At 41.5% G+C, this 11,394-nt stretch overlaps 1 long non-coding RNA gene across 2 annotated transcripts; it reads right to left on the bottom strand.

Moving 5' to 3' along the window:
- Positions 1-2,371: 2,371 nt before the first annotated feature.
- Positions 2,372-10,340, bottom strand: LOC133226151 (uncharacterized). 2 transcript variants are annotated; one of them, XR_009729422.1, is made up of 3 exons: positions 10,238-10,340; positions 5,723-7,367; positions 2,372-3,149 (listed from the first exon to the last, which is right to left on the bottom strand). It is a non-coding gene; the product is annotated as an uncharacterized LOC133226151 (long non-coding RNA). The 2 variants fall into 2 exon arrangements; XR_009729421.1 differs by lacking the exon at positions 2,372-3,149 and having other exon boundaries at positions 5,527-7,367.
- Between the last annotated feature and the right edge of the window lie 1,054 nt (positions 10,341-11,394).

The following is an 11,394-nucleotide window of genomic DNA, read 5'->3' as shown; positions in this document are numbered from 1 at the left end:
GCAACGAGGCTATCGAACCACGCGGAGGGCGCGCGGTTGGCTGCGCACCGGAGGCCTCGCCTGGGTGCGGACAGCGGGAGGGGAGGGGAAGCAGGCGGGGATGCTGCTGTCCGGCCGGGATGCTGGGCATGCCACCGCGCTGTTACCTGACGAATGAGCCGGCTCCCCTGCCGCGTCCCTGCATCTCTCCTGCAGCAATGGCCAGGAACATCCAACGTCCATGCCACACGAGTCTGTGTTCTGCACGGCAGGACCCTTCTACGGCTCTTCAGTTCCAGGGGAAACCTGATAATAAAATAATAATAATTTTAAAAGTTCACAAATATACACGACTTAAAACCCCCAATCATAGATCCATTTGACTTTCCTACTTCACTGCCTTTCTCCGCGGAGAGTGAAGTTCCCTCCTCCCCGTGCCCAAAGGGTTCTGCTGGATAAACGCATGAAAGCCCGAAGGGAAGTTGTGATCCCTACCTAGATTCCTGCTATTAACTGGGACAAATGGGCTGTGTCTGCCTCCTCTTACTCGTACAAACAGCTCAATCTACTCCAAGAATGTTCCTGCCACATTTTCATTATTAGCAACTCCATTGCAAGAATCTATTACAAATCCTATTTATAATATAATTATACTTCCTACACTCGCTCTGCTGAAGTGTTTGTTGTCTGTCTAGTCATCAGTTTAGTAGGGAAAAGAGCCTATGTTCAAACTACTGCTTTTCCTCCATAAAACACCAAAATCTTTTTCTTCACAGCTATACAAAACCCCTTTCACTTTAAGAGCACAGATTCTGCAAAACCAATGAACTGTATGCTGTACACTGAATAAAGTACAACTTAAAAAAGCCATTACAATATAATTCTGCACAACATAGAGGTGTGCGCTTGTTTTGAAACACAGGCATTACAGTGGAGCCAAAAGTGAAACCGATTACAAATGAAAGTGAAGCTGGCTTTTTAATCCAAACACATAGAAACACTAATGCCCACATGTATGTCTTAGTTTGCAGCCACAGTGGTAGCCTAGCAGAGAATTTGTTTGTTTTGTATTTGTTTTAAGCAGATAGTTTCTACCTGTGTGCAGCTTTGTTATGATCTACTCTGTGATGTCCTTTGATAGTGATCTAATCTCTGAGAAGCTGCTACTGCCATCACAGATGTGACAACAGCATGGCCCTGCCTGCAGCTACTGCTCCCGAAGTCCTTGACAAAGTTTGGCCAAAAGTGGACAGCCGGCCAGCAATCTTCCCAGGAGACCAATTTCCTTCTGTCCCATGACCTGCCACCTCTTCAGCTGACTGGGTCTTGACTTCCACCATCGAGACAAATCTTCTGCTCTATTAGGGCTTTCCTGAGGAATGAATTAATCGATTCTACATTACCGGAACTATCTCCCCTTTCTGTGAGCAAGATAAAAGTACATCTTACTCTATAGTCTTTCTTTCTACTAACTCAAAAATGAGAAGTCTGTATACAGGATCTGCCCCATTTTCTGTCAGCAACAGGCTAGGAAGAGACATTGTAAAACCAAGAAATATTTGTACTGAAGTTTGGCAGTAAGTCAGAACACCAAAGTTAATGATCAGAAAGCTCATAATTGCTTGAGCAAAAGATTGCAACCCAACCTTCTAGGTTTGGTTCTTACTTTGCTACTGAGTAGCTCCTGGGGAAGCACAAGGGGAACACTCAACTCACCAATCACACCCGACAAATCCCCAGGCAATGAGATCTGAGCAAACGGAATATTTTGTTAACTGCCTACACCGTTTTTAGCTGTGCAGCTCCTGACTTTGTACCCTGCAGATCAAATTCTTATTTAGGATTATTTTAGTGCAATTATTTTAGAATTCATTTCTTCCAGCCTTTTTCAAGCACCATTATCCATAAAATGTTCTTCAAGCTTTAACACCCTTTCTAATTGTTTGTCACAGCCATCTATGAGAAACTGAAAAACCACATCTTGACAACCCAGGGAAGGGCAAGTTTCATTTCACACAACATTCCATCCCCTGATCTTTTTTAACTTGATACTTAGAGATTACATAACCAGCTCAGAACCTTAAAAGAAGTAACAGTTTTCAGTATCATGCTCAGTGTAGCTAATGGGTGTCCTGAGCATTTTGGCTTTCATGATTTTGGGACATTTCATGAATCCTGTAGATTTAAGAGGGTAATATTTACAGTCAAAATTTGACTTTATTATTCCATTCTTTTTAATATCAGAGAGATTATTATACTTGACTTTTAACCTCTAGTAGTGCTTGAAGTTGCAGTAGCAACAGTATCTTGATCACAATTGCAGTGGTAGCAGTTACCTGAAGCTGAGCCAGTTCTTTGAGTGAAGCACCCTATGACAACTACCATGTGATCGTCTGTTTCTCAAGATCCTATCTTTTGATATGAAAGGCTACAGCTTTATTGCTAACTGAAGCATGAACCACAACCCTTTAACCTCTAAAATGCCATTTATTCTCCTAAAGAAAATAAAAAATATGTAAGTTTCATAGTTCTCTATAGAATTGCAATTTCAGCCCCTGCCACATCCTGATTATTATCACACTTGCTCTTTCTTGGCATTTTATAAAGCTTCTTTGTCTCCTTCTGGGACTTCATAAATCACATGTTACATACGCTCCAGATCATTGATTTCTTGGTGCAATAACGTGGCTCTTGCAGTTCATCACACAAAAGGCTCTCAAAGGGTATTTTAGGCCAACACTTCCCTCTGCTGGACCTGTGGGCAGTCACAGCTCTGCCTGCACTGGAGGGACCTGCCCAAATTCTCTGTCTCTAGCTCAGGCAAGACCCCTGCTCCTTCCAGACAGCTTTGGACAGTAAGAAGCTAGCAAAGAACTTCTTAATTTATCAGAGGACTATGATCATCATAAAAGTTTAATTCAGTTTCAAGTGGACAGGACTATCAACTTATTTTGTGCTTAAGACAGGAGTATCTCAAAGCTGTTGATAATGATAAAATTGAGAGTCTTAGGATCTCCCATTTCATATCCTCTCCAAAACCCTGACAAGCTGGCTCTTGAGCTCCACTACAGTTGCTCAGACAAGGCGATGCATCCTTGGCTGTATGTACTTCAGCAAAAAAGCATCAGGATCATAGGGTATTTCAAGAACACCACTGTAAATCATCCATCCTGCAAAACACAGGACATTTGAGATGAGAGCACATTCTTTCCCGTTCTCTGTACTGTGCTGCTACATATTTTCTGCATCTACCTTGAAGGGAGTGACTGCAAAGTGACAGCAGCATATTAATATTTTTGCTCATTAATGTGAAGGCAGCCTTAAAATCCCCCCAGAAATGTACAGTATGTAGGGCTGCAAGCATGAGCTCACTTTGCAGCAATGGATATATATATAGAGATCTATTGTCTGCAAAGACCTTCTCTACATAGCCTCTGCTGATTTTAATTGACAGCACTTAAATGTCAACTGGATCCTCATGCCAGATCAACAGGCATTTCTTTGTACAGCATGTATATAGGGCATCACAGAAAAAAAAAATTAGTATTTTTGAGAGAGAAATATTGGCTGCACTTTTTGTGATTCTAATGGTAACCAAGAATAGTGCTACAGTGAATTTTAATTGACTGCTACATTTCCCCTCTGGCTATCTGTTCCAAACTACTAGCAATAACCAGAGTATGACATTTTACAAGGGGAGGCTTGATGGAAACTACCAGATTCAGACAGCTGTCTTGTGTTCAAGCCATAGAGTTGTTGAAATACTGTCCACAACTGAGGGAGGGGGAGTGTTAAGAGGAAGGAGAGAGAGAATTACAGAGATAAATTGGTAGTTGTGCTTAGTTCTTGCTCTTCACAAGGACAGGAACTGGACCAGGTGATGATGTGCTCCTCACTGACTTGTACAAACACAACTGAAAAACTTAAGTGTTTTCCTGAATAATGATTCTGTTCACATGCTCTGCTGAATGAAGGCTGTTGGTGGACTTCCAAACACAGCAAGATGATGAGTAAGCTACACATGGGTGGAGTAGAAAATACAGATATAATCCTAAAACAATAATCCCAGTCAGAAAAACTCACTTTGAAAAGGGAGACAGAGATGTTCCACAGAAAACCTGTCAGAAGACTGGGTCAAAGTGGTACTCAGTGTTAAAACGTAGAACAGGTATCAGTGCTTAAAGCCATGCTGAGGTTAACTGGAATAAGCCTTCATTAGAAGATGGGAAACGGGTGATTACACAGAAGTTGGTTCCCAATTTGCATTCAGAACAAAGCCTGTGCTAAACACGCTGAAGGCCTAGTTAGAAAAGATCATATTTCTCTTGGGGGAAATAAAAAATTTTCTAAGTGTTTGGAAATACAAAGCTTGAATAAAGAAACCAGAATGTTATGATCACAGAGATCCTGAGTAACAGCAATAGGGAAAGGAAATAACCCCCCACCCCACCCCAATATACAGCATAAAGTGGCACAAGCAATGCTTTTCTAAGCAGGATATTTTCCAGTCACCACCTGTTTTTTCAATGCTGAAGAGTAAGGATTACTCTGTGCTTCATTTAAGTGGGACTGCATTCATGACTCCTGGTGATCCTTGCATCTTACTCTTATTGACTAATTGTGAAGTCTTTGTTTGAGACTTTCCAAGAAAACTTGTACATGGACTCCAAATAGACAGAGCAACTAAAGAGGAGTATTTGTCTCCCAAGAGCTTTCACCACAAAATAAGTGTTTGTTGGCTCTAGCAGCCCCACAGGCATTAATAGCTGACACATGACACTTAATGATGCATTACTAATAATTGATGTGTGGCTGCCAGAATGCTACTAACAACAACAACAACAACAACAACAAATCAGTGCTTTGGGATTCAAATATCATTCACTCCTGCTATTTACAAATGCTTTGACTCCACGGTACAGTTCTAGTATTGCAACTGCAAGTCATAAAAAATGCAATTAAGAATCCAGCACTTGAAACTCCACATCTCATATTTTTTTGCAGAAAATACAGGAAATACACTTCTGTGATTTCTTATGGAGATCCTGGTTTCTCCCAGGAGTCCTAGGTCTTTCTGTCCTTTACACTATCTTATTTTTTTGCATTTCACTCATTTTGCATAGAGGTGAAAGAAATTTACACCTAGTATTTCATCAATGCCAGCTTCTGTTTATTCAGCACTCTTGCAATTCTTGGATTTCTAGTCAGCTCAGCACTTGTCAGGAGACAACTTTTGCTTGCTGTGGAAGTTAACACATTAGAAATCAGAAGTCCTCTAGTAGAAAACTACTTACTTCGTTGTTTTTTTTTTTTAATCACTGTTGCTTTACTTGTTAAACCACAGACATGCAGCCTTGATTTCAACTGAGGCAGCTCAAGAGTGTCAACCCCATGCAATAATCTCCTGTTGTTGATTAGTCCCCAGGCAATTTTTCACCAGAAGCTGCTGCTCCCTCAGAACTGCAGTCTACTTTATGTGTGACATTGCTCCCCAGTTTGGTGCTACCAAAATGGACCTGAGCAGCTTAAACAATTTTGGTTGTAAGGTTTCTTTAATTAGCATCATTTTGAAAGGCCCAATTTGGATTCAACCAGTATATGCTCTATCCCGTATAACAATATAACCTGCCTTTACAACACTGCAGGATCTGCTGTGCACCTTGCAGACAGACGCTCAGGGAAGTTGTTAGAGCAGAAGATCAAAGGCAATTTATTTTTCTTTCAGTGCACTTTCATTCTGGACCTTTTTTATTCATTCCCTTCAGTCTTCTTTACTAATGTGTAGTTCGAGGTGGATCAGTGATTTACTTGAAATATTTATTCCCCATATCCCTCCAGAAAGTGCAAACATCAGTTATGACAATGGGTAGCCCCTCCAAGTAAAAATGTCACAGAATCACTTTCTGGTAGCTTGAAGAACCCATTATAAATCATGCTACTACTACATCTCAAACAGCAATTTGCCTTCTGTTTTCTAGAGAACACGCGAAAAATAAGACAAAACAGTCCGTTATACCAAAGTATCTCTACCCAGATTTAAATACAAAGAAGGCACCTCTGGAATCTTCCATTGTCATTGCCATCTTCATTATTAATGGCTTGATAGCACAGGGAAAAAAAGCCAATTTTGTCCACAAAACTTCACAGTGTAAAAATACCCAATTTTATGAAGAAGTCAAAGATAGAGAGACACCATTTAAAATCAGCCTTGTCAGTAAGAGCAATATCCAAATAAATGGATATTAAGTTGTTTATGGATACCGGTAAGAAATGCTGGAGTTATCTACCATCTGCTTCACTTTGCAGCTGCATTCAGTTTTCTTTGAGATATACAAAATGTATGAGGTCATTTAAAATCGGAGTGCTCTCAGCACCTGCTAAGATTCCATCTTTAGAGGCAATAAAGCCAGGATAATCTCAACTCCAGGATCAAACTAATTGGCTATGATGCCTTTTTAATAATGCTGCCAAGCATATACAGAAGCTAATATCTGATAAGCAAATTGTTACAGTGCAGCCTACCAGGCAGAGAAAAGTCATCATTTTTGAATGAGAATCAAAGTAAATAATAAATGTCTACAGCACAGCCTGATATGAGGAGTTCCTTGGCGCATATTTGGGATGTTTAATCATAAAAAAATGTAGTTAGACATGAGTCACACAGCTCACCCCAAATGACTGGGAATGCATTTGTTTTAATACTGTGTGTAATATAGGAAATTCTCACTGAAGCATTTCCAGCTTCCTGGACTCCCCTGATGCAATTCAGTGTTAGCCACACAGTGTGAGAGCAGTCAGATAACCACATCTTCCTCCCCAGTCTAGATGCTGGCTGGACTCAACTTTTAGGAATAAAGTTAGGCCTGCAAGATACCTGGGTTGTAATTTTTCATCTCTCTTAGCACACATTATATTTAAAATGGCACACTAATTTCTCAGAAAGTCCCTTTAATAAATATTTGTAAAAGACAAGTTTCATACTATTTTTCTTGAACACAGGCACAACACTGCACACTGTGACACAGCAGCATGGCAATAGGTAAGGATGGACTCTCCTTCCTGGGAGACTCTGAATTACTCACAGCTATGAGGTGTGTGTGTCCTGCCTAACAGGACACAGAACTGCTGCAGACATCAGCACATATTTCTGTGCTTCTGCTTGAAAAGCAGAATTGTTAGCCCAGAATAGCTTTTGAGCAAGAAAAGGAACAGAGGATACTAACAAGAGGAACTGTGAGCAAAGGGATTCTCTCATCTGCTGTCCAGTTGCTTTTGTAATCAGACAAACAGGCTTTCATCCATTTCTTGTTAGTAAGCAAGACTCTTTCAAAGACTTAAATGCCCCATCAGTAATTCTTTTGCATCTTGACAAAAAAATCGTTGGGGTTCTAAATTATTATAAAAAGGAAATGGCAACACATATGTGCCTTTAGAACTGCCACGTGTAAGGTTTTATTTTTATGGCTTGCATAATACCACTTTGGAAAGCACTGGCTGTATTCCAAGGGAAAGCTGATCTAAATTCAATGGTTTTCATCTCTACTTTGATTTGACCAAAATACAGGTTCATTACTGCAGCTAGGGTAGAAAACTCCAATGCACAAAACACAGTTGAAGCCAGGCTGATTTTCTATGGGCTTTTAATAGTGTGATTTGTGCATTCAAGTTCTGCCAAATAATTTCCTCCTCTTTGAACGAACTGCTTCTCACTAATCTGAAGTGTATAAATTCCTGACTACCATTCCTACTTCACAAATAAGATGAAGCTGGGTTATACAAAAATAAATTAGCCTAAAAATGCATTAATTCTTACTTCTAATGAATGAGAATGTGTTAAGCAGTTAGACCAGGCACGAATGACCCTCATCAAAAATTCCAGACACATTACTGTGCACTTACAAAATGTGTGAGATGCTTCTGAATTGAAAGTCAGTATGAGATACTTGGGGGGCTTAGAAAAAAACAGAAAAAATTAACGCAGGTTCTAGTAAAATTACTTGATTTAAATATGGAAATAAATATTACTTTAAAGCATGATAGGTAAATGCCTACATTTATTACTTTAGCTGAGTCCTGGGATTCAGGACTGATTTAATTTTATGAGAACTGTTGAATGCTGAATTCAAAAGACTTGAGTTAAATGTTTTTAATCATTAGGCTCAGACTTCAGTGTTCCTGTTTTCCCTGCTGTGCCATCTGGAAAATCTTTTTTAAGTTAGCAATCTTGAAACACAACTTTTGGCCCTTCACATTGGGGCAAGGTAGAACTGCTCAGTCAGTTTCTCTAACAGTGTTGAGACAGGCCTCCTTCAAGAACTTCTGATTGACTGATAATCAAAGTGAGTCCTTAAAGCACAAAAGGTCATTAAAGAAATTGTCAATTTTGGGGAAGAACTTGAATACAAGGATACTGAGCATTACTGGTAGAAAATTCACTACAATTTTCACAGTGGTCCATCACCACAGTGGACTTTGATTGTTGTCTAAGTTGGGCCTGTGTATGTTTTTTGTATTACTTCAGTTGAAATTTAGACCAAAACTACTGCAACAGGTGCCACAGAACTATAACTAAAAGAGCAGACAACACTGCGTTTGCCATGCTAGTTAAACTGCAGTGGATCCTATTAACTCATGTACTCATAACATTCTGTTTTACCAACAGGAATTACATAATCAGGTGTCCTGCAAGAGATTAAATGTCAGAGCCCGCTGGGGCAGACGAGACTTTCAAAGCTCCTTTGTTCTTGACTGTCTCAGCTGATCTGGTAAACACTGAGCATCACTTGATAGGGTAAGGGCTCAAACAGTGCTTGTTCCATCAGCTGAAGATGACTCAGCAGTATCTTAACAGCATCCCTTCAGCTATCTGTATCCCAGACCTGGAGTAGTGATGTGCAGAAGCCAGGAAAATATAACGCTGCATGGATTTCACCATGATGTCTGCTTTGTACACGATATTCTATGAAAAATAGGGCATCAATGCGACGAACCGAAGGCTAAGGTTTCTTTCTTTCTCTTTTTTTCCCCTCCTTTTGAACCGCCTTATACCATGAAAGGTTCGGGATCTGCTGCCCTCCGGTGGATGCTTGGAGAGGTCCTCTCTGCCTACAAAAGCACTGCGGTTGAGGCTTGGGCGTTCTCAAAAAGCATGACAGATAAAAGGCATATGAAGTGTTATTTTCTTCCTATTTAGGATCAAACATAACAGCTGAGACTAATTTCTTAATTTCGATACTTGTTCTGGCTTTGTCAGAGTATTTCTACACCCAAGCTGGTTCTCTTCAATCAGCGCTCTGTCATTTTACATTCATATAAATATACATAAGCACAATACATATGGCAATGATATGCAAGTATGTACCTGTTACTTTTGATAATATCCAAATCAATCTCTTTGTGATTATTGACACTTTAGACCTCTTTCTAGCATTAACATCTAAAAAAAAACAATGCCTTTTTTTCCCATTGGCTTGTGCAGTTCTTTTCAATGTATTTATCTGTACTACTGGACATTTGAGACCAAGAAATGCATTTGACACGCCATGCCACGCCAGCCCTCTGTGAAAACCTGATTTATGAGGTTGTTTAAGTTCTGCCTGTTAAGATCACAGTGCTCCTTAGCACACAAAATCATTTGGAGTTGTACAACCTTTCTTAAAGCTCTGTACGTGTTAAGGCAAACCAGTTTTGCAGATTTATAAACCCGGCAAAAATAGGTTGCAAAAGCATTGCAAATGTATGTATATTTCTAACTGAATAATCAACTTTAGTGATGACGAGGTGCTGATTAAAGGGACCTTTTTCACTGACAAATGCCCTAAGTCTGTTTGTCCTGGTTGTGAAGGGGATCCTTAGAAATGCAACTTCTGTGACTACGTGGAATACCTTAAGAAACCTGGAAAATCCCATTCTTTTCCTGATAAGGGTTTAACTTAGGTACAAGAGTATTGTAGATGATTTGGACACTCCATTTCGTCCAGAAACACAACCTGGTAACTAGTTAGCCCAGCTTACCTCGAATTTGGAAGATGCTATCTATACGTGTGTTTGCAGTTACATATCAAGATGCATTTGAGCATGAAGAGATCAGAAAAATCATTAAATCAAGTTCTGACAGAAAGAACCCTCCCCCCAGCACTTAACAACGGGGAGACGTTTAAGACGGCCAGCCAAACTGCTCTACCTTACTTTGAGCAGCACCTCTCCACCCGCAACGCATAGCTGCGACACCTTCACTCACTGCCACCTCAGTGCCCACCTCGGCACAAAGACAAGCGTCGTGCTTTGACGGATCGCCTCCCCCTCAGAAGCGCCATGCAGCTTTACCCTCCCTTCGGCCTCTCGTGGCCGGGAGAACGATGGGGAAAGGGGCAGAGGTTCTCTGAGCCCCCAGCGCAGCCATTTCCCTCAGGGCGGCGGCGGGAAGAAAGACGCCCCCACTCCCCTCAGGACAGCGGCGGCAGCACCAGCCCCAAGCTCCGCCCCGGCGCCTCCGGACTGCTGTGGAAGGGGGAGGCGGCGCCGGGCGGTGAGTTGTGGCGGCCTGGGTGCTGCCTTCCGGGCTGAGGGCCCACGGGGGAAGTGGCTGAGGGTCGGGCTGGGTCTCTGCGTCCCGCAGCGCAGAGGCGTGGTCGTGTTTTTGGCCCTCAGGGCGGCCTGTAACTAGTGGGCCGGGTGAACGTGGAGAGCTGACATGGAGGGCCTGTGGGACAGAGTGGGGGGTGTTGCTGGTGTCCGGCAGTTCATGGCTTTCCGGGCTTCGTGCTGCAAACGGGGATGGCCCAGGTGGAAATAACGGTGGGCAGAGGGCGTCGGTGAAAGCATAAGCGCAACAGAGTAGTTAAACGGCAAAGCTGCTGTATGAGGCGCAAAAGCAAGGAAAAAATCCCACAACCTCGTCCATCTTGTGCTGTGTCATAAAGTTTACTTTTCCATGCTTGGTTATCTCTATTCCAAGTATATTGTGGAGGAAGAAATGAGAAATATTGACTACTACAACAAAGCCTTCATATAGAGTTTTTAATATGAACACACAGCTTCCCAACAGTTCTCTTGGTTTGAAATGCCACTTGTTACCTTTAGATGGTAGAAGAGTGAGCTTTGGAGAGGCCTCGGTGGGGTGGCACCCTTTATTTTTCTGAAGGTTCCATCCTCTGGGCAGGTACAAAGAGGCATTCTTTCAAAGGCTTCACAAGGCAAGATACAAAATTCTCCAGATTTGCATTTGCAACTGATATTAAACACAATGCAGACATAGTAGGGATTATATTAACATTATTGTGATGGCTGATGGGGTTGTGGTGTTTCTAGTGACATTTGTCACTAAGTCTGAATAGAAAAATACTTGTTACATGGAAAACCACAGCAGTTCAAGGGGTCTGACCATATGGCAAGTTTAAAGGTGTTTTTATAGAG

Source organism: Neopsephotus bourkii, unplaced genomic scaffold, assembly GCF_033783945.1.
Source record: "Neopsephotus bourkii isolate Nb327-2 ecotype Australia unplaced genomic scaffold, CSIRO-AGI_Nbou_v1 NB_1768, whole genome shotgun sequence".
Lineage (NCBI taxonomy): Eukaryota > Metazoa > Chordata > Aves > Psittaciformes > Psittacidae > Neopsephotus > Neopsephotus bourkii.
This window is presented reverse-complemented; position numbering and strand designations above follow the sequence as displayed.